Genomic DNA, 26,599 nt, shown 5'->3' on the forward strand with positions numbered 1-26,599 from the left:
GTTTTAGGGCTGGCCCGCAGGGTCAACTGACAGACCGATTTTTTTTTCGATCTCGCATGAAAATTTGTTGGTTTACGATGTTTTTAGAAGCCTCTCCAAATATCAGCTCGATAAAAAATTTTCAAGAGGTCGCTCACGAATTTTGAAAATATAAAAAATGATGGAAATTCGGATTTTTTGTTTCTAAATTTTTTCTTCCTCGTGGTAGCAATATTTTATATCTATAAAATGATGACTAGTTTATATTTGTAAAATCATGAGTATGTTGAAAATTTCAGCCCAATATTTAAATATTTAAACTGCGCTCAAGAATTTTGAATATTAACTGATAATATGTTACTAATATTTCGAATTAATTTATGTATTTTTTTATCACTCAATTATTGTCATTCCACTTAAATATAACTTTTGCATAACCAAAAATATACAGGACAGTCTTAACAATAAAATTTGGCAAGTTTTGAATAAGCGAAAAAACCTACAAATTGAATTAAAAAATTAAAAAGTATGTAAAAAACTTATTATTTCTATTTCTCGGGTTATATTTTCATTCATTGTCATGCAAATTGATGGTGAAAAAATCGAGAAGCTTTATTATTAATATTTAAGGGCCGCTCAAAAACGTCCAAAAGACAGCACTCGGAAACATTCAAAATTCTTGAGCGAGGTCTAAATATTCAAATTTTGGGCTGAAATTCTCAGCGCAGTCATGATTTCACAAATATAAACTATTGCTGCTACGAGAAAGAAAAAAATTTAGAAACAAAAATCCGAATTTCGATTATTTTTGATATTTCCAAAATTCGTGAGTGACCTCTTGAAAATTTTTTATAGAGCTGACTTTTGGAGAGGCTTTTCAAAACATCGTAAACCAACAAATTTTTATGCGAGATCGAAAAAAAAAGTAGTCAGTTTTTTTGCGCCACCCTAATGTGCACCATGTCCAAATGGGAATCTAAGTTCTCACAGTTTTCTATGTGGATTTTCCATATGGGAATCCGGATACTAATGGTTTCCTACACGAATTCTTATATAAAACCATTCATATATTAAATCTTATGGATTTTTACACAAGTCCATACTTTTTATACGGATTACTATGGGTTTTCGTGCAATTTCTCATAGATTTTTAATTTCCCGTTAAAAAAATTGAAAATTTTTAAAAAATCGGGAAGTTATTGGTTTCAGTCTGATTTTCGAAAATCAAATTTCTATCAGATCTTGACATTTCGAGGTTCTAGCAAGCTATTCTGACTAATTTCAAGATGATGTCCGAGTGTATGCATGTGTGTACGTTTGCATGTAAATATTTGTAACTCTTGAAAAGATAGACCGATTTTGATCGTTGAGGTGTCATTCGACGCGGCTTGTCAATAGCTAGAAGTTGAATAAATTTGAGCTTAATCAGTAAGGTACGTCCGGAGATATTTCAAAAATAAAATTTTTTCAAAAAAGTTTTTTTTGATAACTTTTACTTTCATTCGCTCGATGGAATGATTCCAACATCTAAACAGCTCTAAAACTTTATAAGCCGCATCGAATGCCACCTTAACCATCAAAATTGGTTTAACCTTTCGAGAGAAACTGTAAACGAATTGAAAAAAAAAATTTTTTTTTAATTTTATTGAAATTTCTTAAAAACGCCTAAATAAATAAATTTCAAAATTTGATCAGCTTTATAACTTGATAAAACGCGTCGATTGCAACCTAAACCGTCTTAATCGGTCAATTCGTTTGAGAGATATCGATGATGAAAGAAATATTGAAAAACTTTTTTTCGAATATCTACAAAAAAATTGAATCAATCGATTTCCAAATCTAATCAGCTCTAGAACTCAATAAAACGCGTCAATTGCCACCTTAACCGTCTCAATTGGTCAATGCGTTTGAGAGATATCGTTGGAGAAAACATGGTAAAAAACGTTATTTCGAAAACAACGGCAACCAAAAGTATTTTCGAGCTCGAAAACGTTTTCACAACAATGTTTTCGAGCTCAAGGAGCTTAAAAATAGCGGGAAGTTTCAGGGCTGGCCCACAGGGTCAACCGATAGACTCCTCTCAATACAGTGCGTGGCCGAGCGTCTCAGGCTCTATTGCAGCTTTGGTCAGTCATAATTGAAAGTAACATTAAAAAATATGATTACTGAACAAATTTTATTTTTTTTTGGAGTTTACTCCTTACGAATCGATTTTCATATAAGGAGCCCGGTATGGAAAAAATAGGTGTAAAATCTACTGATGGAATTTTCCGTCACGCGTTTGGTGCGCAGCTTAGCCTGCGCACCTTTCACTTTTCAGGCGTGAGAGTATAGGGTATCCTACGGGGCAGCGTACGAATGCATTGTATGTATACAATATACCTATATATACATATATAATATATACAGTAGGGTGTGCCAAAAAAAATCGATAATTTTTTTTTTTGGACTCTCCCACAAAAAATTTGTTTGTCAGCCCTAAAAAAAAATTTAGTTAAAATTTCAGCCCTTAATTTCAATTTTAAGAGGTCCATCATCGATCTCAAAGTTTTCCCATTTAAATAACATGGGAAAACTATTTTTTTACATTATTTATGGTTGCAAACTGTGAAGATTTTTTTTTTTTGACATTATTGATCAGTGAACCTTCTTAAGCAATAAATTGTCTACAAATAAGTCCAAAGAATCAAATCTGTGCACTCAATATTTCGTCTATTAATGACGTTAGAATATGCGAATTTTACGAAAATTCGTTATTTTGACATCTGGAAACTAAACTGTTGGTTGTAGAAAAAAAAGTTACATAGTAATTTTGCAGTACATTTGATTCTCTACAAAATTGCCATTGAGACCTTTTTTGTATGATGAACAGATCAACAGTTATGAGCTCTCGAAGTCTTATTATTTAAATTATTTACTTATAACAATTAAAATATTGACTATAAAAAAAAAAGTTGAATGGTAATTTTGTAGTACATTTGATTTTCTACAAAATTGTCTTTATGACTTCTTCTGTATGATGAACAGTTCAATAGTTACGAACTCTTGAAGTCTCATTACTTGAATTATTTACTTATAACAATTAAAGTATTGAGTATAGAGACAACAGTTATTTGAAAATTCGGTAAAAAATCCCATACACTACGAATATACGCGGAAATTTTATCTTCCACAGCTCAATAAATTTGAGCTCCAAAAGTCTCAATTATAGATTTATTTAAATTATCAGTTTAACCTATCGTCTGTTGAGAATAATTTGAATCAAGATTCTTTAGCACTATTTTAAATATATGAAAAAACTCGTAAAAAGTCCGTCATATCATTAATAGTTGATTGTTTATTTACTTTTTCTATTCCTTGATTACAAAAATCTAAACAAATAAATTTTTTTTGGTTTTAATTAAAACAAATTTGTCTATCGGTTGACCCTGCGGGCTAGCCCTAAAACTTCCTGCTGTTTTCGAGCTCCTTTGAATTTTTTTTCAGTTTTTTTCAAATTTTTCTGAAATGGCTCGATCGATCAATTCCAAAATCTAATCAGTACTAGAATTCAAAAAACAGAGTCGATTTCCGTCCCAACCATCTCAATCGGTCAATTTGTTCGAGTGATATCGTTGGAGGAAAAATGGTAAAAACTATTTTTTTCGGAAAGAACGGCATCCAAAAGTATTTTCGAGCTCGAAGAGTTCACGATATAGTTTTCGAGCTTAAGGAAAACAGCAGGAAGTTTTAGGGCTGGCCCGCAGGGTCAACCGATAGACAAATTTGTTTTAATTAAAACCAAAAAAAATTTATTTGTTTAGATTTTTGTAATCAAGGAATAGAAAAAGTAAATAAACAATCAACTATTAATGATATGACGGACTTTTTACGAGTTTTTTCATATATTTAAAATAGTGCTAAAGAATCTTGATTCAAATTATTCTCAACAGACGATAGGTTAAACTGATAATTTAAATAAATCTATAATTGAGACTTTTGGAGCTCAAATTTATTGAGCTGTGGAAGATAAAATTTCCGCGTATATTCGTAGTGTATGGGATTTTTTACCGAATTTTCAAATAACTGTTGTCTCTATACTCAATACTTTAATTGTTATAAGTAAATAATTCAAGTAATGAGACTTCAAGAGTTCGTAACTATTGAACTGTTCATCATACACTGAGAGAAAAAAGTGCATATTTTCAAGTAAAAATACTTGATTCAAGTATTTTAGATACTTAAATAGTACCAAGTAAATAATTTCTTAATTCTAGTAAAAATACTTGTGAAATTTATTAATACTAAAAACTTAGGTTTAATAAAAAAATACTAAAGTTAAATAATAGAAATTCAAAATTTAATATTTAAAATACTTGAAATAAATGATGAAAAAAATTTAATTTAGTAATTAAGATACTCCAATTAAAAAATAAAAAGTCACATCTAGTAGTTGAAATACTCAAGTTCAATAATTAAAAATTAAAGATTAGTATTTAAAATACTCGTGATCAATATTGGAATATTTTAATTTAGCATTTAAAATACTTTAATTTAATAATTATAAGTTGTCATTTACTACTTAAAACACTAAAGTATAATAATTGAAAATTTTCATTCAGTATTTGAACGACTTAAGTTCAGTAATTAAAAATTTATATTTAGTAATTAAAATACTCAAGTTTAATAATTAAATCTTCTTATTTAGTATATGAAATGATCAATTCAATAATTAAATATTTATATTTAATATTTAAATTTAATCCGTATGGATGCTTCTTCGGATTCCCCTGCGCTGTTATAGTTATGACTGAAAAGCATTCCAAAAATCTACTCACAAGTTTTTACCTCAAGGGTACTTGTATTCTTCTACTAGGATATTGTCCTGTTGCGAGTAGTTGACAGAGTGACCTTTTCACTCCTTTGAACGGATGTTATTACTTCTATTCTAACTGTCCAATTAGGAAAATGTTGCAGCGCTCTTCTGCGCCTAGCGGTGACTCCTGGCACTAATTTTTTCTTTCGCACTCTGCGTCTGCACACTTTGTTATTTTCACTCGCCTTATTTTTTCTCTATCTCTTTATTCATTTAAATTTATTTACTTTTATTTATTTTTTTTTACACGCATTATATTTTTTTGCGTTTATTTTTTTTTCTTTTAATAATTTTTTTTTTTTATATATGAAAATATTGTGACTCGTCACACCATGGTAAAAAATTCCTTAAGTTGAGAAAGAAATATTCTCGAACTGGAAAAAAAAAACACTTAGGCTGAGAAATTTTATTACTTAGTTTAAAATTTTTTTTTTGTTTCATTTCAAGAACATTTTTTGTTGACTTAATACAAAAAATGTCTTTAGCCAATAATAAAGATTCTTGACTTGAGAAAAAAATATTCTCAAACTGAAAAAAAAAAATCACTTAAGATGAGAAATTTTTTACTAAGTTTAAAATTTTTTTTGTTTTAGTTCAAGAACTTTTTTATTTGACTCAATACGAAAAATGTCTTTAGCCAAGAATAACGTTTCTTGACTTGAGAAAAAATATTCTCGAACTTGGAAAAAAATTGCTTGGTCAAAGAAAGATTTTTCTTGGCTTACGTAATTGCTTTTTTGAATATAGAAATATGTCAACTTAATTCAAGAAATAATTGCTTGTTACAAGTAACTCATGTATCTAGTAATATATTACTAGATCGAAGCAATAGTTGCTAAAAATAAAAAATATTATACTTCAATTTAGGAAAAATTTCTTGTTTTAAGTATTCACAGAAATAAGTAAAAAAAATACTTGAAAAAAATTTTTTTTTCTCTTAGTGTACAGAAGAAGTCATAAAGACAATTTTGTAGAAAATCAAATGTACTACAAAATTACCATTCAACTTTTTTTTTTATAGTCAATATTTTAATTGTTATAAGTAAATAATTTAAATAATAAGACTTCGAGAGCTCATAACTGTTGATCTGTTCATCATACAAAAAAGGTCTCAATGGCAATTTTGTAGAGAATCAAATGTACTGCAAAATTACTATGTAACTTTTTTTTCTACAACCAACAGTTTAGTTTCCAGATGTCAAAATAACGAATTTTCGTAAAATTCGCATATTCTAACGTCATTAATAGACGAAATATTGAGTGCACAGATTTGATTCTTTGGACTTATTTGTAGACAATTTATTGCTTAAGAAGGTTCACTGATCAATAATGTCAAAAAAAAAAAATCTTCACAGTTTGCAACCATACATAATGTAAAAAAATAGTTTTCCCATGTTATTTAAATGGGAAAACTTTGAGATCGATGATGGACCTCTTAAAATTGAAATTAAGGGCTGAAATTTTAACTAAATTTTTTTTTAGGGCTGACAAACAAATTTTTTGTGGGAGAGTCCAAAAAAAAAAATTATCGATTTTTTTTGGCACACCCTAATATATAGGTATATAATATATATTTTCTACGTCGTCTTTAAATGATAAATAAATATATAGTATATCAGTCGTACTCTAATGATACGTACAGTGAGCATTATTATTTTGTATTCTCAAGTGTTTTTTTTAATTTTAAGCTATTACTGATTTCATATTCTTGCTAGGCATTATATGATTACTTTTTAAATTTTTTCATGCCATTTTATAAACTTTATAATCTTTTTATAAACAAATGGATTAATTAAATATTTTTGAAAATTTTTTTTTCACCATATTGTTAGCGTAAGGAAATAATAATTAAAAAAAAAAATTTTTTTCTTAAAAACGCATTTACAATTTTTATAAATAAACGCGTGTTGTTAGAGAACTCTAACAGATAAACATTAGGTTTAAAATTTATAAGAAAGCTCAACTCATACTGTATAAAAATGACTTGAAGGTCGAAAACTGTATCTGTAATAGTTGCAAAGTTACAGTAATTAGTCTAGTCGATAAGTTGAAAATGGTCGAAAATAGAGATACTGCTCTTAAAATTAGGTGAGATAGCCCATTGGATCCGGAATGACGTCTAGAAAAATGTGCCAAAAGATTGTATTAGCACGTAAAAAATTGCAAAAGTTATAAACAAATTAAGATGAAAAAAAACAGGCTTTTCGTTTTTTGCCAATATTTCATAAACTATTAATATTTAAGAAATCTAACAAAAAGATTCTTAAAGAGGAGGAAATTTCCAAAAAAAAACTCCCACCTCCCGGATTTCTATCTCCATTATTTATAATTTTAATTTAACGCTGAAAATGGGTCTTTTTAAGTTAATTTTTCAACAAGTTGAACGATTGTTAACTAACAAAATTTTCTCGAACTTACGTCTTCATTGTAAATGAGAAAAAATTTTTAAATAATTGTCGTATAAATTTTTCGCTTCGTGGAGCCTTTCTTACATACATACTCAACAAGATCACGCGATAAAAGTTAAAAAAATATTCATACTTTGTTTATAATAATTTTTGTGCTTGAACAAAAACTGGAAAATCCAAAATTTGTTGCTAAAAAAATTTTGTTTTTTCTTAATCATCATATTGTCGTTCTGTCATTAATACAAGATATCAATTGATTAAAAAAAAAAAAATTTTTCCTTAATAACAATTTTTAATTGTTTATAATCGTTTTTTTTATATTTCGATGGTTTAAATAATTAGTTGAGAAATGATTTTTTATCTAAAAATCATAATTGACAGTCCTCTATAAAGTAACAAAAAAAAATTTTTTTTTATCAACAATGTCATTGTTTATTAACTTACCAATTTGTTATAAACAAATTTTCAACTTTGTTATATTTTTTTTCTGAATCTTATAAAATTTACAAATACGACCACATATAACAAAGTATAGAAAAAAATTTTTTTCAATTTTTTATTGTACTTTTAAAAAATACGTGCTACAAAAGTTGCAGCGGCTGCTTCATTTCTCTACCAAAAAACTAGTATAACTTTTAAACTATTAGAGATACGAAAATAAACATTCTTGCCGATTTTATAAAGGGTTAAACGATCTTTCAAATGAGCTGTTATAAAAATTTTTAGTCATTGCTAATCTATTGTCATGCATTTTTTAAAAAGTTAAATGCCGTTTTTTCTGTTTTACGATTCTCTCACTAGTTGGAAACCACGAGAGTTCGACAAACATCGAAAAAAATATTAGTTTTTATAAACAAATGCTAATCTTTTGTTATGCGCATATAATGCCTAGCAAGAATATGAAATCAGTTATAGCTTAAAATAAAAAAAAAACATTATTTAACATACATTGTTTTAATTTTTAATTTTTTTCTTAGTTCAAAAATTAATAATTAATGAAATAAAAATATTGTATAAACTTTTATACCATCATCTTGTTGAGTATGTTTATCAAAAAGGCTCCAAGAAACAAAAAATTTATAGATTAATTATTTAAATTTTTATACCGCCTTTTATAGCAACACATACCCGTAAAAAAAATGTTAATTAACAATCGAATAACTTGTTGAAAAAGGGTGATACAACTTTCATTATCGCGGAATCATATTCTTTGAAGTGTCTAGATGACACCAGAATATTTTCAAATTTTTTAATTAATATTTAATTGCATAAAAAAATTATTTAGAAAACAACGCTCACTAGAGTGACGGCGCGCGCATGCCGAAACTGCCGCGCAAAAGCCGATGGTCAATGTTAAATTAAAATTATAAATATTGGAGCTACAATTCGGGGAGTCGAGAACTGTTTTTACTTAAATTTTCTGCTCTTTCAGAAACTTTTCTAATATTTGAGCTATCACCTATACTTTTCGAGATTTTGCCAAAAAGCTGGACGGCTAATTTTTTTAACGGTTTTTTGTTCATAACAATTGTAATTTTATTTTTCCAAAAAAAAATCCAAAAAACGGCTTTTTCTAGACGCCATTCCGGATCGTTTTAGCCATCAATCATTTTTTTAGGAGACCTGTAACTATTTTTCGCGTAGGAAATCAACTTCTCGACTAGACTAAAATAGATTAAAAAAAGTTTGGTAAATCCAAAAGTGCACGACTCTTAATGCTCATTTGCACAAATAAGAAAAATGTACGATAAAAGTTTCAAGGACAATTGTTTCTTTCCTTTCTATTACACTTGAAATTCAAATTTCGCTCCGAAAAATAGTCAGATGTATTTTTTCGCGCAGGCGCGAGTGCACTCTAATACCAACTGTGTTACGAGTGTATTATTTTAACACATATTAAATGTGTTCTATGTTTAAGGCCATAAGTGAAACTATAGTTTTTTGTAGTCATTTAAAACACGTTTCGCGGTGTATTAAATATCCATAGATTGCTGTTGGCGTTTCAATGTTATTTGGGAAGTGTGTTAATTTTGACTACACACTTGGTTTTAGAGTGTGGTGTGACGAACTTATATGTAAAAAACATATATAGATATACAAAATTAGTTAAGTTCTTTTTAATAATTATAATTAACGGGGCCGAATTCGATGGCCAATTTATGACACACTTCTTCTTCGGCCCTAACATAATCTTTTTAAAAAAAAGTGATCCAAATAATGGCTTTTTTCTCGAGTATTTGTGTTTACGGGTTACGGACACATTTGCTACTGCTTGACCGGAAATTTTTTTTTACATTTTGATGTTTTCTTAGTAATTGAATACATCAAATTGGTCTTTATAAATAATAAAATTAATTCTTATTATATTTTCTATCCGATGATGTGTAACTTGGTTAATTCCGACTAGAATTTTTCATAAGGGCCTGACGAGGTTCTTATCGGGTTAACCTTATTTCAAATAAGGTCCCGATCAGGGTATTCTGACGAGGATCCTGATATGGATGTAACGCATAAGACCCATGAGGTACTTATCGGGATTGCCTTATCAGGACCTTACCAGGATATCCTCATCACGTCCTTATCAGGATTGCCTTATCAGGTCCTTACCAGGATATCCTCATCAAATCCTTATCAGGATTACCTTATTAGTAATTATTTTTAAAAAAATATTAAATTGCAAAAAAAAAATACGAGAATTTTAATTCGATCGAGAATATTATCTATTGTATTGAGAGCATTAATTAGAGAAAGTAAACATATTTTTTATTGACGAAAAAATCCCGATAACTGCTGGACTAAGGTCCTGATCAGGAACTCGTCAGGTTGACCCGATGGCAAATAACTTTTTGTTAATAGAGATATTCTGACGAGGTCCTGATCGGGAACTCGTCGGGTTGACCTGATGGCAAATAAATTTTTTTTGAATAAGGATATCCCGATGAGGTCCTGACAAGGAACTTGTCAAGTTTGCCCTAATAAGGCAAACCTTATATTAACCAGATAAGGTCCTTATGGTACTTCAGGCAAATCAGGAAGGAATTCTAATTGGGGAGCTCTGCGGACTAACTGATTGATTCTTTTATTTACCATTTGATATGGTATTAATCTTTTTCTTAGACTAGTAAGCCCTTTCTGTGCTTATTTAGACAGTCGAACTGAAGGAGTAAACTCCAATCGTGCGTCGGAGCTGACACACACACTTTTTTTTAACTATATCATGAATAATACAATAAAATGATTTTTCATCGTTAAATTAAAACAGGGAAAACGAACTGATAATTAAGTTTAATTATTAGTTACTTTTCCCTGATTATTGGTTAATAAATAATTGATTTATTAGTAATTAGTTAATAATAATTTCTAAGTTATTATTAATTAATGATGAAGTTCAGTTATTCGTCAGTTTTCCCTAGTTATTGATTAATAAATAATTAATCTACTATTAATTAGTTAATAATAGTTTCTAAGTTATTATTAATTAATAGTTAAGTTTTAGTATTAGTTATTTTTTTCTGATTATTATTTAATAAATAATAATTGTGTTAATAATTACTTACTAATAATTTATAAATTATTATTTATTAATAATTAAATTTAATTATAAGTTAGTTTTTCCTGTTTCAGTTTGATAATAAAAAATTATTTTATAGTATTATTCATGACATTGTTTAAAAAAAAAAAAATTTGTTTAGTAATAATATATTTTAATGTTACTTTCAATTATCACTGACCAAAGCTGCAATAGAGCCTGAGACGCTCGGCCGCACACTGTATTGAGAACGCTTAGTGACCGGCGCGCGGTGATAAATAAATTCATATTGTTTAAACTAATCGCGAGCAGTAAAATTTTCTTTCAGGATCTTAAACTTTAATAAATAATGCATGTAACCCATGAAAAAAAACTTCGTTTTTTGACCGAGAAGTCAATGAAATTTTCATTTGTTTACATAAAAGTTAATTAACAATGGAATAATAAACAAATGATTTTATGCTATTAATCTAATATATAAAATTCTCGTGTCGCGATGTTTGTTACCATACTCCTCCGAAACGGCTTGACCGATTTTCATGAAATTTTATATGCATATTCAGTAGGTCTGAGAATCGGCCAACATCTATTTTTCGAACCCCTAAATGATAAGGGTGACCCACCCCTAAATATTTTTTTTATTTTTTGGACAAAATTTTTATTTTTGTATAATGTGGCATTAAAAAATATATACAACCCTAAATTTTCACCCTTTTATCACCAACCCCTATTTTGTAATAGTCATTTTAGTAATTTAATCATTTTTTATCCCGCTCGATTACTGATCAATTATCACTTGGTAAGTTATCCCCACCAGTTGAGCCTACCCTGGCGGTTTTGAATCACCCTGGAAACACCCTGGGAGTGGAAACAGGGTGGAATCACGATGGATCCAGGGTAGTTACACAGTGGGTTTGTGCCATTTTATGACCGTGTATACACCGTGGATACATCGTGGAATCGGGGTGGGTACACGATGTACGTGGAATCGCGGTGGGTACACCGTGTAACCACCCCGGAATCAGGGTGGGTACACCGTGTAACCACCGTGGAATCAGGGTGGTTACACGGTGTACCCACCCTGATTCCACGGTGATAAAATGAAAAAAAGCCCACCGTGTAACCACCCTGGATCCACCGTGATTCCACCCTGTTTCCAGGGTGTTTCCGGAGTGATTCAAAACCGCCAGGGTAACATTTAATTGAAACTTTTTGAGTTTATTGGTCTGTGTTCGATTCCCAGTTCGGGCTATCTATATTTTTCTCAATTTATCTATAAATTGTCTTATTGAGAAGGTTAATTGTAAGTTTAGGTTTCACTATATTTAAAAATTGGTGAATATATTTTGCACGACTCATGATGCGAAGCATCAGCCTCTTTCACTCATATACCACATCCTTAGTATTTTTATAAAATATAGATATTCGACAAAAAATTCTGAAAATTTCATTAATTTATCTTTCACGGTTGTTTTGGAATCTATTTTCTAATTAAAAGTACTGAAAATTTTCATTGTAAAAAAAATTGTTGTGAAAATAAAAATTTTGAAAAATCGTTTGAGGGATTAATTTTTCACAGTGACTACATACGAAAAAAATACATAGACTTAATTTTCATGATTAAGTGGAAAATAGGGGGTGCACTTGACGTGATCTTGCTCATAAACTTTTTGATAGAATTTGTTCCAGGTGTCAATGTTGGGACCATAGTTGTCTGTGTGATGTTTGCGAGGAAGTTGAGTTAAATACAGTTAGTACAAGTTGCATTGGGAGGAGGTCTGAACCAGTCACTTCTGATAAAACTTGCAGATCTTCAATAATGAGAATAGCATCAGGACTCGCCTAGATGAAATCAATCGTGCTGGAACCATTATCGTTTCAAAAGATCATGAGCGCTTGAGAATCGCTGATGGTTCGACCGTTTAAAAGTGTATATCCTATTTGACCCATGAAATCAGTTATAATACGGCCCCTTTCATTGACAAAGAGATCTGTGGAAGTACGTTCAACATGTAAAGCTGTGCTATAAAGATAGTCTCGATTACTGTCGTCTAATATACCCACTCTCGCATTGGCATCACCTCCTAGGATAATAGGAACTTCATCCCATTTTTCTTGTATGTCTTCTATATCTTGTTTCAATTTGGTGAGCAGACCCCTAAAAGTATTAGAATCGATTAGATTAGGTGGAAAATAGAAGAATCCAATTATTATGGAGATATCATTTCTTAGCTGCAGGTAAGTGAAGTTCCAGTAGGAAGTGGATTTAATCGGTTTTGGAGCAAATTTTTCATGTATAATCGCTGCTAGCCCACCACTGGCTCGGCCTTTGGTATAGGTTTTAATTGCTGGAGTCCACAAACATGAATATCCAGTAAGAAATCCCACCGCGGGTGTGATCGAATTTGGTATCCAAGTCTCGTAGAGTAAATATATGGCAGATGAATTTTCTTTAAAAAGTTCGAAAAAATTATTGAAGCCGTTTACATTAAAAAAGTAGATGTTAGTTGTTCAGTCACGAGCTTAATCATTTTGAAAAGCTTCGTGTACTTTCGCTACGTACGGGAGCAGCCGAACTCGCTACTGACTTGAATGTCAGAATAGTGCCGGGTCACTCGCTATCTGGGCCCGACGCCTGCAATTTCTTGCTCATGACCGTGCCACGTCGGCATGAGAATCCGCTACCAGCCGGCCAATCAGAGAAATTGGCGGCTAACTATTTCCTGTTGGCGCGCTTTTAAGCCAATGGGAAAATTCGTTACTGCAGCCATGCTGCCACGTCACCACCGAGCAGCCACGAAAGAAGAAGACGACGTCGCTATTTCTAATCTACATCGATCAGTACGAATACAGCTATCCATCTAACCGCTTCGCTCAATATATCTCTAGTGTGATATAAGTCTGAACCGCTCCGCTAAATCTTTGCTTAAATATTCTCAATAATTAGCTAGTATATCAAGGCTACTAATTATTGAGTATATATTGAATTGTTGCTCACGTCTTATTAATTATAAATTAATTATCGCGTCATTAACCGCTACCGACCACGTGTCGAATTTATACGCGTATTCTTTTACAGTCGCATTCGCTATCGCGTATCTTGTAGTTGCATTCGCTATTTTTCTCATAGTTTTAGTGTACATATTGTTTAATAAAGATCTATTCTATTATCTGTAATTTTGTGTTAATTGTTAGTTATTGAATTAACCACACCTACACCAGAATCCCAAAGTACATTCGCTCATTTTACATTAGTATTAGAAAGGTCCCGAGGTATTTTTAGTTTTTTGGAGGTTGAAAACTGTACCAATTTTTGTGGTATGGGTAGTTTGCTATCTTAGTATAGTTTTGTCGGGTATTACAAGTGTTTGTAGTAAGGTGTACCGGATTGTCAGATGTATCAGTATTGATATTGTTCGGTATACGTGCCGAGAGTGGGAGTATTTGGTTCCTCTCGTTATTCCAGGAGTATTCAGTGTTTCCAATAATTACTTTTTGATGTTTACCCGACTAGAATTTTTCATAAGGGCCTGACAAGGTCCTTATCGGGTTAACCTTATTTCAAATAAGGTCCCGATCAGGGTATCCTGACGAGGATCCTGATATGGATGTAACGCTTAAGACCCATGAGGTCCTTATCGGGATTGCCTTATCAGGACCTTACCAGGATATCCTCATCACGCCCTTATCAGGATTGCCTTATCAGGTTCTTACCAGGATATCCTCATTAAATCCTTATCAGGATTACCTTATTAGTAATTATTTTAAAAAAAATATTAAATTGCAAAAAAAAAAATACGAGAATTTTAATTCGATCGAGAATGTTATCTTTTGTATTGAGAGCATTAATTAGAGGAAGTAAACATATTTATTATTGACGAAAAAATCCCGATAACTGCTGGGCTCGAACCTGCGTCCTTTCTATTCAAAGTCCTCGATGCTATCCACTGGGCTGACATACACAAGTGATCTTGAAAGTGTAAATATAATATTCATTATGATGTCAAAGAATAACTGATGAAGAAGTAAAAAATCTGTGCTACAATGATTGACGTGATTTTTATATAATATTCTTTTGTACTTTTTTTAATTTTTAGCCTGTTAATGAAATATTTGAAGGAATGGGATAACTTTTTTTTTGAATAGGGATATCCTGATGAGGTCCTGATCAGGAACTCGTCAGGTTGACCCGATGGCAAATAGCTGTTTTTTGAATAAGAATATCCTGACGAGGTCCTGATCAGGAACTTGTCAGGTTGACCCGATGGCAAATAACTTTTTTTTTAATAGAGATATCCTGATGAGGTCCTGATCAGGAACTCGTCGGGTTGACCCGATGGCAAATAGCTGCTTTTTGAATAAGAATATCCTGACGAGGTCCTGATCAGGAACTTGTCAGGTTGACCCGATGGCAAATAACTTTTTTTTTAATAGAGATATCCTGACGAGGTCCTGATAAGGAACTCGTCAGGTTGACCTGATGGCACCCTGATTAAACAAAATGATTAAAAATGATTTGTTTTTTAATCATTTTAAATACTTTTTAATCCTTCAAATCATTTCTAATCCTGTCTCTTATGGACATGTAACGTGTGAAATCATTTTTAACCATTTTGTTTAATCAGGGCAAATAAATTTTTTTTTGAATAGGGATATCCTGATGAGGTCCTGATCAGGAACTCGTCAGGTTGACCTAATGACAAATAACTTTTTTTTGAATGAGGATATCCTGATGAGGTCCTGACAAGGAACTTGTCAGGTTTGCCTTAATAAGACAAACCTTATATTAACCTGATAAGGTCCTTATGGTACTTCAGGCAAATCAGGAAGAAATTCTAGTCGGGTTGATTTGTACTGTTTTACGATTGTGCTTTCCAATTAATTTTTCATTTAGTGAAAGCTCCGAGTTTATATAGACATTTTGCATAGTTTCTTTTTCTTTAAGCTTCTTTTAAGCTTTCATTATTTGAAGTTTAGACTCAACAGAGTCTAGTTTAACTCATATTATGGATGGTTGAGTTTTTTTTAACCAGGAACATTCGAGAGGTTCAGCGTTTGTTTCCAGGATGTTATTGAATAACGCTTTAACTTCTGCATTTATATTAAGAGACTTTTCTGGCACTGGAAGACGCTTAATAATAATGTTATTCTTAATTAGATTTTTTTCACATATTTATAGTTTTTTCAGAGACTGATTCAGAATTTGTAAGGAAGTATTATTACTCTTATTTGTGAGTTCTGTAATCTCTTCTTTTAGAAGAGGTGTATTGGAGAGATTCACAGTCGTAATCACTTCTTCTACTTTGGTTAATCTGTGGACAAGAGATGCTTTTTCTTTGGTGAGGTCTTGTATGGATTCACGGAGTTCTGTGACATCCTCTTTAAAGCTTTTGATGATCTGTTCGTTAACTAATACTAAATGCAGTTGATTAGATAAGTAAATAAAACATTCTAGTGTTATAAACAAATAAAGCAATTTGACGTACGACTACGTTGGAGTGCTTTTGAACAATCTCATTAATAAATTTGACTCTAAATAATTTTGTCTTTTATCTATAAACTAATTTTATAGTGGTTTTTTAGACAAAAATTTGACAGAATAACTAGCCAAATTATTTTATTTCAAATAAACTTCAATATTCCTGCATAAATTACAAGTGTCAATAGACCTTTAGAGTTTTTGATTTTTAATTTTTATCACATACATCAAAAAATTTTTTCAGTTTAAAATTTTGGCGCTGAAAATTCGTTAACGACTAATAAATGGTACATTCACAACGCTTTTGCTGTATTCAAATTTTGTTTGTGGCCATTTATATTTTAAGAAATCGATTATAGTTTTATTGTTATATTAAATTTTGCATTAAAAAAATTATACGTACACAAAAAAAAATCATTAATTAAAAAAAACAAATCATTTTCAATAAAAAATAAATATGACATTTAAACTGAAAAAGCCAGCTTGGTATTATTTTAAAATATGCATTCTCTTAACAAAGATAAGATAGCAATTTGTAATATATGCTCAGCAGGTTTTAAATTACCGTCGTGTAAGTATCTATGTTCATTATTTTAGCATGGTGTCTGTAGATTTTTTCAATTTGTAGTACAATTAAATTTTTGCTATTATTAAAAAATCAAATAATTACACGGAATCAATGGATTTAAAAAATATTTCCTAATTTTTTTTTTCGTCTCTATATAAGTTTAGGAAAAAAAAATTTTTTCTCATGTCCATGGATCCAAAAATAATCAAAAAAATTAGAAAAATTTCTTGACATCTCTTATTTGTTGTGACTATATAGTGGACAGAAGTAAATAAAATTAAAGACAGTAATTTAACTTTACGTTCTTGACCATAATATTTTCAGTTTTTAGTTCCATAATAAATCATTTTTGTAATTAACTTAAATACAGCAACAACAACATCAATATTTAATCATCTCGCATCAAAGCATAATGAAGAACGTTCCACCGTGATATCTCCCCAGACGAAATCCCCCCCCCGACAAAATCTCTCCAGGACAAAATTTGTTGAACACGATCAAAACAAACGAGATCTTATAATAATCTATGTAATTATAATGGTACCGTCACTTATTAACCGAAGACAAAATATCCGCGACAAAATATCTGCAATTCAATATCCAGATACATTTTATCTGATAGACAAAATATCCCCAGACTGAATACTTGATAGATAAAATATCCCCGACAAAATATCCTATAATATAAAGACTTCATATAAATCGTACGGTACCCTTTTATCAGAAATATGTAATATATTTGCATATGAAATTTGAGCGTGTGATATTAAAAATCGATCAACACATATGCTTGAAATCGTACTGTGCCCTTTTTTCTTAGATTTTGGGTGGATATTATTTTGGAAATAGGTCAACACATATGCTTGGAATGGTACGGTACCCGTTTATCGAAAACCATTAATTATTTTTTTACTTAAAATATATTTTTCTGAATAATCATTTATCAACAGGATATTTTGTCACGACTTTTTGCCTCTTGAATATTTAGTCCGAAGATATTTCGTCTATCGGATAATTTATATTCAGATATTTTATCGCGGATATTTCGTCGGAGATATTTTACCCGTGAACTACAAGTCGTGCTACCATTAAAATGATTTGTACACTTACGACTGGAATCGTATTCAGGTTTTTTTTCACATCCCGATGAAAAAAGATTTTGTCTAATCATATATGATTATATATGTTCATATATATGATCATATATGATTATATATGTTCATATATATGATCATATATGATTATATATAATCATATATGGAGTTATATATAATCATGCATGATTATATATGGGGTCATATATAATTTCATATAATTATATATAATTATATGAAATTATATATGACCCCATACATAATTAGATCTGATCATACCTGGCTGTTATGACCCCATATATAATCATATACAAGTCTATCTACATCCTACGTAAATAATGCACCTAATGATAAATTTGATTTTGTACATAAAATACAATAGAATTCATCAGATACATATAATCAAATCTAATTATCTATCAACTTATAAATATTCGTATATCAATCGATTTCGATTAATACTTTTAAATTGCTGCCGGAACCTTTGAATATTTTTTAAGTATTGGGGATTTAAGTTTGATTGATAGTTGACAGAATAAAAATTTAATAACATTGATATTAAAAAATTGCAATATTATTTAATATATATATATATATACATTTAAATATTTATGGTTTCATATCAATGAATTCTGATCAGATTTAATCACACATAGACATATATAACTACATATAAGTTTATATCAGTCATGTCTGATCAGATCTAATTATATATAGGCTTATATCTAATTATATATAGACTCATATATGATCAGATCTAATTATGTATGGGGTCATATATAATTACATATAATTATATATAATTATATATGACCCCATATATAATCATGCATGATTATATATAACTTCATATATGATTATATATAATCATATATGATCATATATATGAACATATATAATCATATATGATTAGACAAAATCTTTTTTCATCGGGTAGTTATATATGTCTATGATTAAATCTGATCAGATTTCATTGATATGAAACCTATAAATATTTAAATATATATATATATATATATATATATATATATATATATATATATATATATATATATATATATATATATATATATACATATATATATATATTAAATAATATGGCAATTTTTTACTATCAATGTTATTAAATTTTTATTCTGTCAACTATCAATCAAACTTAAATCCCCAATACATAAAAAATATTCAAAGGTTACGGCAGCAATTTAAAAGTATTAATCGAAATCGATTGATATACGAATATTTATAAGTTAATAGATAATTAGATTTGATTATATGTATCTGATGAATTCTATTGTATTTTATGTACAAAATCAAATTTATCATTAGGTGCATTATTTACGTAGGATGTATCAATTTGATTATTTGAGTTAAGTAATGCCATAAACGTTTCTCAATTGTAAGTGTATCACAGACTAGAGGATCAGACTACAAACCATCGATTACCAAAGTTAAGCAGCATCGACGTGGGACATTGATTGGACGGGTGATCTCGTAGTAAAATAATAGTCAATGGTTAATAATTTTTTTTTATTTTTTTTATTTCATTTTAACCGACATTTATATTGATGAAGACAATAAATTCTAATTGAACTACTTAATTAATAATTTACAGATATTCTAAATGAGATTCTAAAAATGACTATATTCGTTCATGCATGATCATATATGAACATATCTGTTCATATATAAACAGATCAAGTTATGTATGATCAGACCTGGCCAATTTTTGGATCTGATCATATATAGACAATTATGCATGATCATATATGATTAGACAAAATCTTTTTTCATCGGGATTTTATGTGTATATCATAAATAAATAGAATGTGTTACACATACATGTATGAAATCATGAGAAATTCCCAGCCCAAATTTAACATCATCGTCAATTGCAAGAACTTGACGTAAACTTACTGTGAAGTAAATCAAAATTACCGAACGTCAAATTTTTGAAGTCATAGTATGGCCATCAGGGATGGGACTGATAAAAATAATTTTAAAAATTTTATCCTGGAGAGATTTTGTCATAGGGAGATTTTGTCGTGGGGAGATTTTGTCGGGGAAATTTTGTCCAGAGAGATAGAGTTGTGTTACCATGAAGAATATTTGAAATGCATAGAAAAAAGAAAACGGAAACAAAAAAATCAAATTAATGGGAAGAATCAAAACGGCAAAAAACCGAGTCACGATCTCCACTAACGAAAGCTGAACTTGACATTCTCTGCATGGAGATGATCGCGATTGATTTTAAGCCGTTTTTTTGTATTAAAGATCGAGGTTTAAGGAAGCTTTTGAAAGGATTAGCTGAAGACTACGATCCGCCTTCTCGGACTACTTTATCGAGAAAATCGGCTCGAGTATTATACCACGAAACAAAAGAAAAATTAACTAATTGGTTAGAAACAGGTGTAAATTTGGACTTAAAGAGTTTGTCTTTCACAACTGATTGTTGGTCGTCCCGAAGTCATGATAATTATATATCGTTGAGATTACACTACATGACAACGGGATTTGAATTGAAGAATATTACTCTAGGGATGCATCAGCTGCTAGAAAAACATACTAGCTTAAATCTGAAAATTAAACTTCAGACTACGTTATCTGAATGGGATTTGTTAAATGTTCTAAATGTTCCAGTATACTTTGTCACTGATAATGCAAGAAATGTAGGTTATACTTCCGAAAACCACCTCCCCACCGATTGCTCTAGAAATGCGTAAAAATTTGAGTTATAACAACCAAAACTCAACACAGTACTCCAAAGTCTGCCACAAAGCCACGTTGTCAGTGATAATTGAAATTTGTGCACATAGATGGCGTAAGTCGAATCAGTTCGTTTATCATCGATCAATAACTCAATTAAAATTAAATTTACCTAATAATTAATTTTATTGAAAACCGTACGATGGTCGGTGGCGTGTAGGTCTAACCCGGTTATAATTTTTCTGGAAACTTCAGTGCTAGGTATGAGGCAGGGTTTGATGGAGGTGCATCACTGACGATTCCACCATCACATCTGGGATGAAACCTAATATTGTTCGGTGTCTACTGAAATTTAATTTCGGTAAAGATTGTTAGGTAAGATTGATGATTTTTGACTTGTGAAAACACGCGCATGATATAGATTAACCAACAGATAAATTAAAATGTGTTTAATAGTGCACATGTGTTTACAACATTTATTCAGCTTATCAGCTGAGTCGCCAAAAATCACTGTCAACAACGTTTTGTACTGATAAAAATACGCTTTTTTGAGTAATTATCAGTGGATCGAACGGGGGGGGGGGGGTTCGGAAGTGCAGCCGAAATGTATCCAGTGCAATTGCTCAACTAGGATGGAACCATGTATATTGCTATGCCCATACCTAACAGTTGGTAATTAGTGACTCGAAAGACAAAACACGAGGATTCAACAAGTTTACAAAAAAGGTAAATTTATTCATAACTTAATAATTAAAATTTGAGAACGAATTATTACTATATTTGTGTATTTAACTTTATTTTTATTCACCTACAATCAATTAAATAGTTAAGAAAGCAGAAAAATATCTGAAACTTTTTAATGTTTTTTAAAAGGCTGTTCCCAGTAAACATATTGACGTAAATTTGACGTCAGAGTGACGTTACGCTATGTCATCATTTACGTAAGGTATAAGTCACGAATGAGTCAGGTGTGACTCATTATTTCACACTTTTTTACGTAAGATTATGATGTAAAACTAATGACGTATGCATGATGTAAATGTGATGTCTGTGTGACCTTCTATGACGTCAATATGACATATGGGTGATGTCAAAATTATCAATTCGGAAAAAATATTTTGAAAAAGAAAAAAATAAAATGAAATACCGAACTTTTGATTTGATTATTACCACGCGAACGCATTGCGAATTCTGAGACAAGATTAGATAACGTTAAATGATGAAAAAATCCTGGGCGGCTGCTGGGTTCGAACACGGCTCCTCTTGGCTGGTAGTCCTGAACGTTGCTCACTGGTCCACATCACGAGAGTTCAAATCTCGTGCTCAATTGATGTATTTAGAGTGAAATGCCGGAAAAGACAGAGTTAATAAGTTTTCGTGATGGATTTTTACAAAATTTAAAAAACTCCATGAACTTATATGAAATTTTATAGAAGCAATATTTGTTGACCTCGATGATAATTGTATAAAATTTCATTAAGTTTCATCAAATTTTTTAATTTTTTGTTGTGATGTGAAATTTAAAGTCTTAAATAAAATTTTGCAAAACATTAAATAATTTCACAAAATCGTATGAAATTCAATCGATTGAAAAATTGTGATACTAAACTTTAAAATCATAATAGCCAAAGAGTTCAAACTGTCGTTACATTTTCTTTGTCATCCTAAATGATATTTTCGATATATCATTTAAAAAAATAAAGTTAATTTTTTTATGTTCACGCTAATGTTTTAATCTAAAACGTCTGAATGATCTATTATCGAGTTTATCGATTACTTTGACCCCAAAAATGTTCGACGTTTAGTTGTTATTTTTACACATTTACACATATTTGAAAATTCATTCTATGATTGTTTTATTTCAATAAATAGATGATAAAAACTATGACTCGGAAGAATACAAGAATCCTTGTGTTGATTTAGGTACTGATTTTTTACGCCAAAAGAATTTTAAAACATCATCTTATTTGATTGGACCAATAACTTATTCTAATGCACCGATTTCACGACTTCAAACTCATAATAACTTTCAAACTTTATAATTAGAATGTACAACTACTCAATACCCTTCAATTAGGGGTGTTCGAATATTCGAATTAATGAATTATTCGATAGCGAATAGAATTGAACAATTCAAATCAAACATTCGAACTGTCAACATCAAATTATTCGAACTGTTTGAATGATTCGAACTATTCGAACAATTCGAACTACCGAATAATCCAAACTATTCGAATAATTTAAACTATCTAAATAATCCAAACTATTTTAATGATTTGAACTCATTGGATATCTATAAAATAATAAAATATTACTGACATAAAAAATTAATGCGACTAATTCTTCGGTTAGTCAAAGGAATTTTGATTGAACTAGTTTGAAAATTTACAATAAATAAAAAGAAGAACTGTTTATGTTATAAAATTATTTAATTTAGGTTCTTATGCAGACAAATTAATTGAGAAACCTTTTGCGGTGACAAGGACGTTCTTCTTTCAGTAACAATGTCTCCAGCTGACAAAAATAAACGTTCACTCTCTACTGAAGTACATAACCCAGTGAACTCATGACCTTATTTTGACGTCATACGTAGGTCATAGCAATGTCACGACATTTGATGTAAATTTGATGTCAATCTGACGTTCTACATGACTTTAATATGATGTAAAGCTTGTGACATCATATTGATGTAAGCATGACTCTTGTACTATGTCACAGTTATGACTTATGTATTACGTACGTTTAACATAGAATCTACATCACATTGTTATGTAGTAATAAAGTCATTATCCGTATATCATAATGACGTAATTTTAAAATCATACATTTATGTCAGTAGCAAAGTCACGGTTATACGTAATGTGGATGTCACTCTTAAATCATATCTTCACATCAGTGACAACTCAGTATTTTACGCAATGCTGATGTAATGTCCGAGTCATAGTTTTTTATCATCTATTTATTGAAATAAAACAATCATAGAATGAATTTTCAAACATGTGTAAATGTGTAAAAATAACAACTAAACGTCGAACATTTTTGGGGTCAAAGTAATCGATAAACTCGATAATAGATCATTCAGACGTTTTAGATTAAAACATTAGCGTGAGCATAAAAAAATTAACTTTATTTTTTTAAATGATATATCGAAAATATCATTTAGGATGACAAAGAAAATGTAACGACAGTTTGAACTCTTTGGCTATTATGATTTTAAAGTTTAGTATCACAATTTTTCAATCGATTGAATTTCATACGATTTTGTGAAATTATTTAAAGTTTGGCAAAATTTTATTTAAGACTTTAAATTTCACATCACAACAAAAAATTAAAAAATTTGATGAAACTTAATGAAATTTTATACAATTATCATCGAGGTCAACAAATATTGCTTCTATAAAATTTCATATAAGTTCATGGAGTTTTTTAAATTTTGTAAAAATCCATCACGAAAACTTATTAACTCTGTCTTTTCCGGCATTTCACTCTAAATACATCAATTGAGCACGAGATTTGAACTCTCGTGATGTGGACCAGTGAGCAACGTTCAGGACTACCAGCCAAGAGGAGCCGTGTTCGAACCCAGCAGACGCCCACGATTTTTTCATCATTTAACGTTATCTAATCTTGTTTCAGAATTCACAATGCGTTCGCGCGGTAATAATCAAATCAAAAATTCGGTATTTCATTTTATTTATTTTTTTTTCAAAATATTTTTTCCGAATTGATAATTTTGACATCACCCATATGTCATATTGACGTCATAGAAGGTCACACAGACATCACATTTACATCATGCATACGTCATTAGTTTTACATCATAATCTTACGTAAAAAAGTGTGAAATAATGAGTCACACCTGACTCATTCGTGATTTATACCTTACGTAAATGATGACATAGCGTAACGTCACTCTGACGTCAAATTTACGTCAATGTGTTTACTGGGTAATGTATGGCTGCATTGGCAAACTTAAATGAAACAGATTATCAATTTTTTCTATCTGTAATAAATGAATGTCACCAGATTCCAGGAACAATGTTGAGAAACATAATTTAAAAAAAAAAAAATTTAGCAGTTGACCTTGACGTGAATTGCAATACCATTCTGCACGGAAAATAAAAAATAGTAGTGGCTCCTCTCTGAGATAGTACTGAGTACTTTCTGTAAAAAAAAAATTTCAGAAAGCACTGTATGCTATCTAGACTGTATCCACTACTCTCTAGATAGTACTGAGTACTTTCCCAGACAGAAACCACCAATATCTCATATAGTACACTCTTAGGTAGTAGTCAGTGGCATCTGTAAAGTAACGAGTACTTTGCCGGAAAGTATAGGCGCCTTTCTAAGATATTACAAGATACTATCTGTAGATAGCACGTGAGTCGATCTGTAGATGACAGAAATTACTGCGCAAGACAGGACTGTATACTGTCTGAGATAGTAACCAGTACTTTCTTAAGATTACGATAAATAATTGATCAGAATTAAACAAAATAATTAATCGTATATTAAATAAACAAAACCATTGATCGGTATCACAAATCTAAAAATAATCGGTTTACAAAACATAATATAAATGCCGTTGTCGGCTTGACTCGATATAAACAAAACAAAATTGCTTGTAGAACCCGTGTTTGATCAAAACACAAAATCAGTTCGTTACTCGAAGAAAACACTCGGTTGTCGAAATAAAATAAACTTATTTTATTTTTCACACACACGGACGATATAGTTCTTAACGGAATGCTTGACTGGTGTCGTCAGAGATTTGTACATAGCAAGACTCGGCTGCCGCAACGAATGAGAAAAAGATAATCCGCAATTCTCAGAAATACTTAAACGAAATAAAATAGAATAGAAATAGTATTTTATTTCGGTACGTGTTAAATTTCGCTATCATATAATTATTACACGTAATATATTATTTAATTAATAATTACTGCGCGAACGCATCTCACTTGTTCAATAATAAATTCACTCGTACACTTATTCAGTTTCGTGCCGATGCTTCGGCTTGTTCACAGTAGACGGTTTATTGTTCACTCGGAATTTATTTAATATCGGTCACTTTAATTAATCGTTAATCAATACGCGGATTGTTCTCGAAAAAGTCGTAAATCGAATTGTTCAAAAATCGGGATCGGAATTGTTCTTTTGGTCGAAGTCGAATTGTTCAAATACAAAAACGCGGCCGTTCCGTTCGGCGTTTATCCCGGATCTTCCCACGATTAATGCGTCGGGTCGATTGCTCGGTCAAAGTCGGAATGGTGATTATAGATGTCACCAAAATTTGCTCATCGGGTAACGATTTATTAAATTTGAATTAATATCAAACCACGGGTCGATTCCGAATTTTTCATCATGTTACAATATATATATATATATTGAGACAAATCGCTTATTATCTTCGCAATTTTCACCAGCAGCCACCAGAATTCGCGGGTTGAACCCTGGCTTAGGCTGGCCTCTACGAAATTTTTATTTATGCTGGACAGAGCAGTGGGCTGGGGGTTCTTGCAAAGCAAAAGACCCGCACTTATTCAAGACCGGCAACGTATCAAAAGTTTATCAACTTACCTCACGGCTTATTATATTATTATAGATGGTATTTTTATTCTAGAGTATTTTATTAATAATCAAATTACTACTTGTGACTTAATTTAGAATAGTTAAATCAAACTTTTAGGCACTCTTACCAGCAATATAGGATAGGGATAGAATAAGGTGGTGAATAATATAGGGAATCTATCAGGATAATATGCAATTTTATTGCCAATCGTAACAAATTCAACTACTTACAATTAAATTCCTTCAAGGTACAATATTGGTCCTGGTTGGAATGCCGGGTGCCAATCAGTGGCCACGTGGAAGCACGCCAATTAATACACTGATTTTATTATTTAATTTATAATATTATTACCGCGAATATATCGCCGGTAACGTATAATATTTTAAATATGCTTAAGTTTAATTATAATTAA

This window comes from Microplitis mediator, chromosome 1 (genome assembly GCF_029852145.1).
Source record: "Microplitis mediator isolate UGA2020A chromosome 1, iyMicMedi2.1, whole genome shotgun sequence".
Lineage (NCBI taxonomy): Eukaryota > Metazoa > Arthropoda > Insecta > Hymenoptera > Braconidae > Microplitis > Microplitis mediator.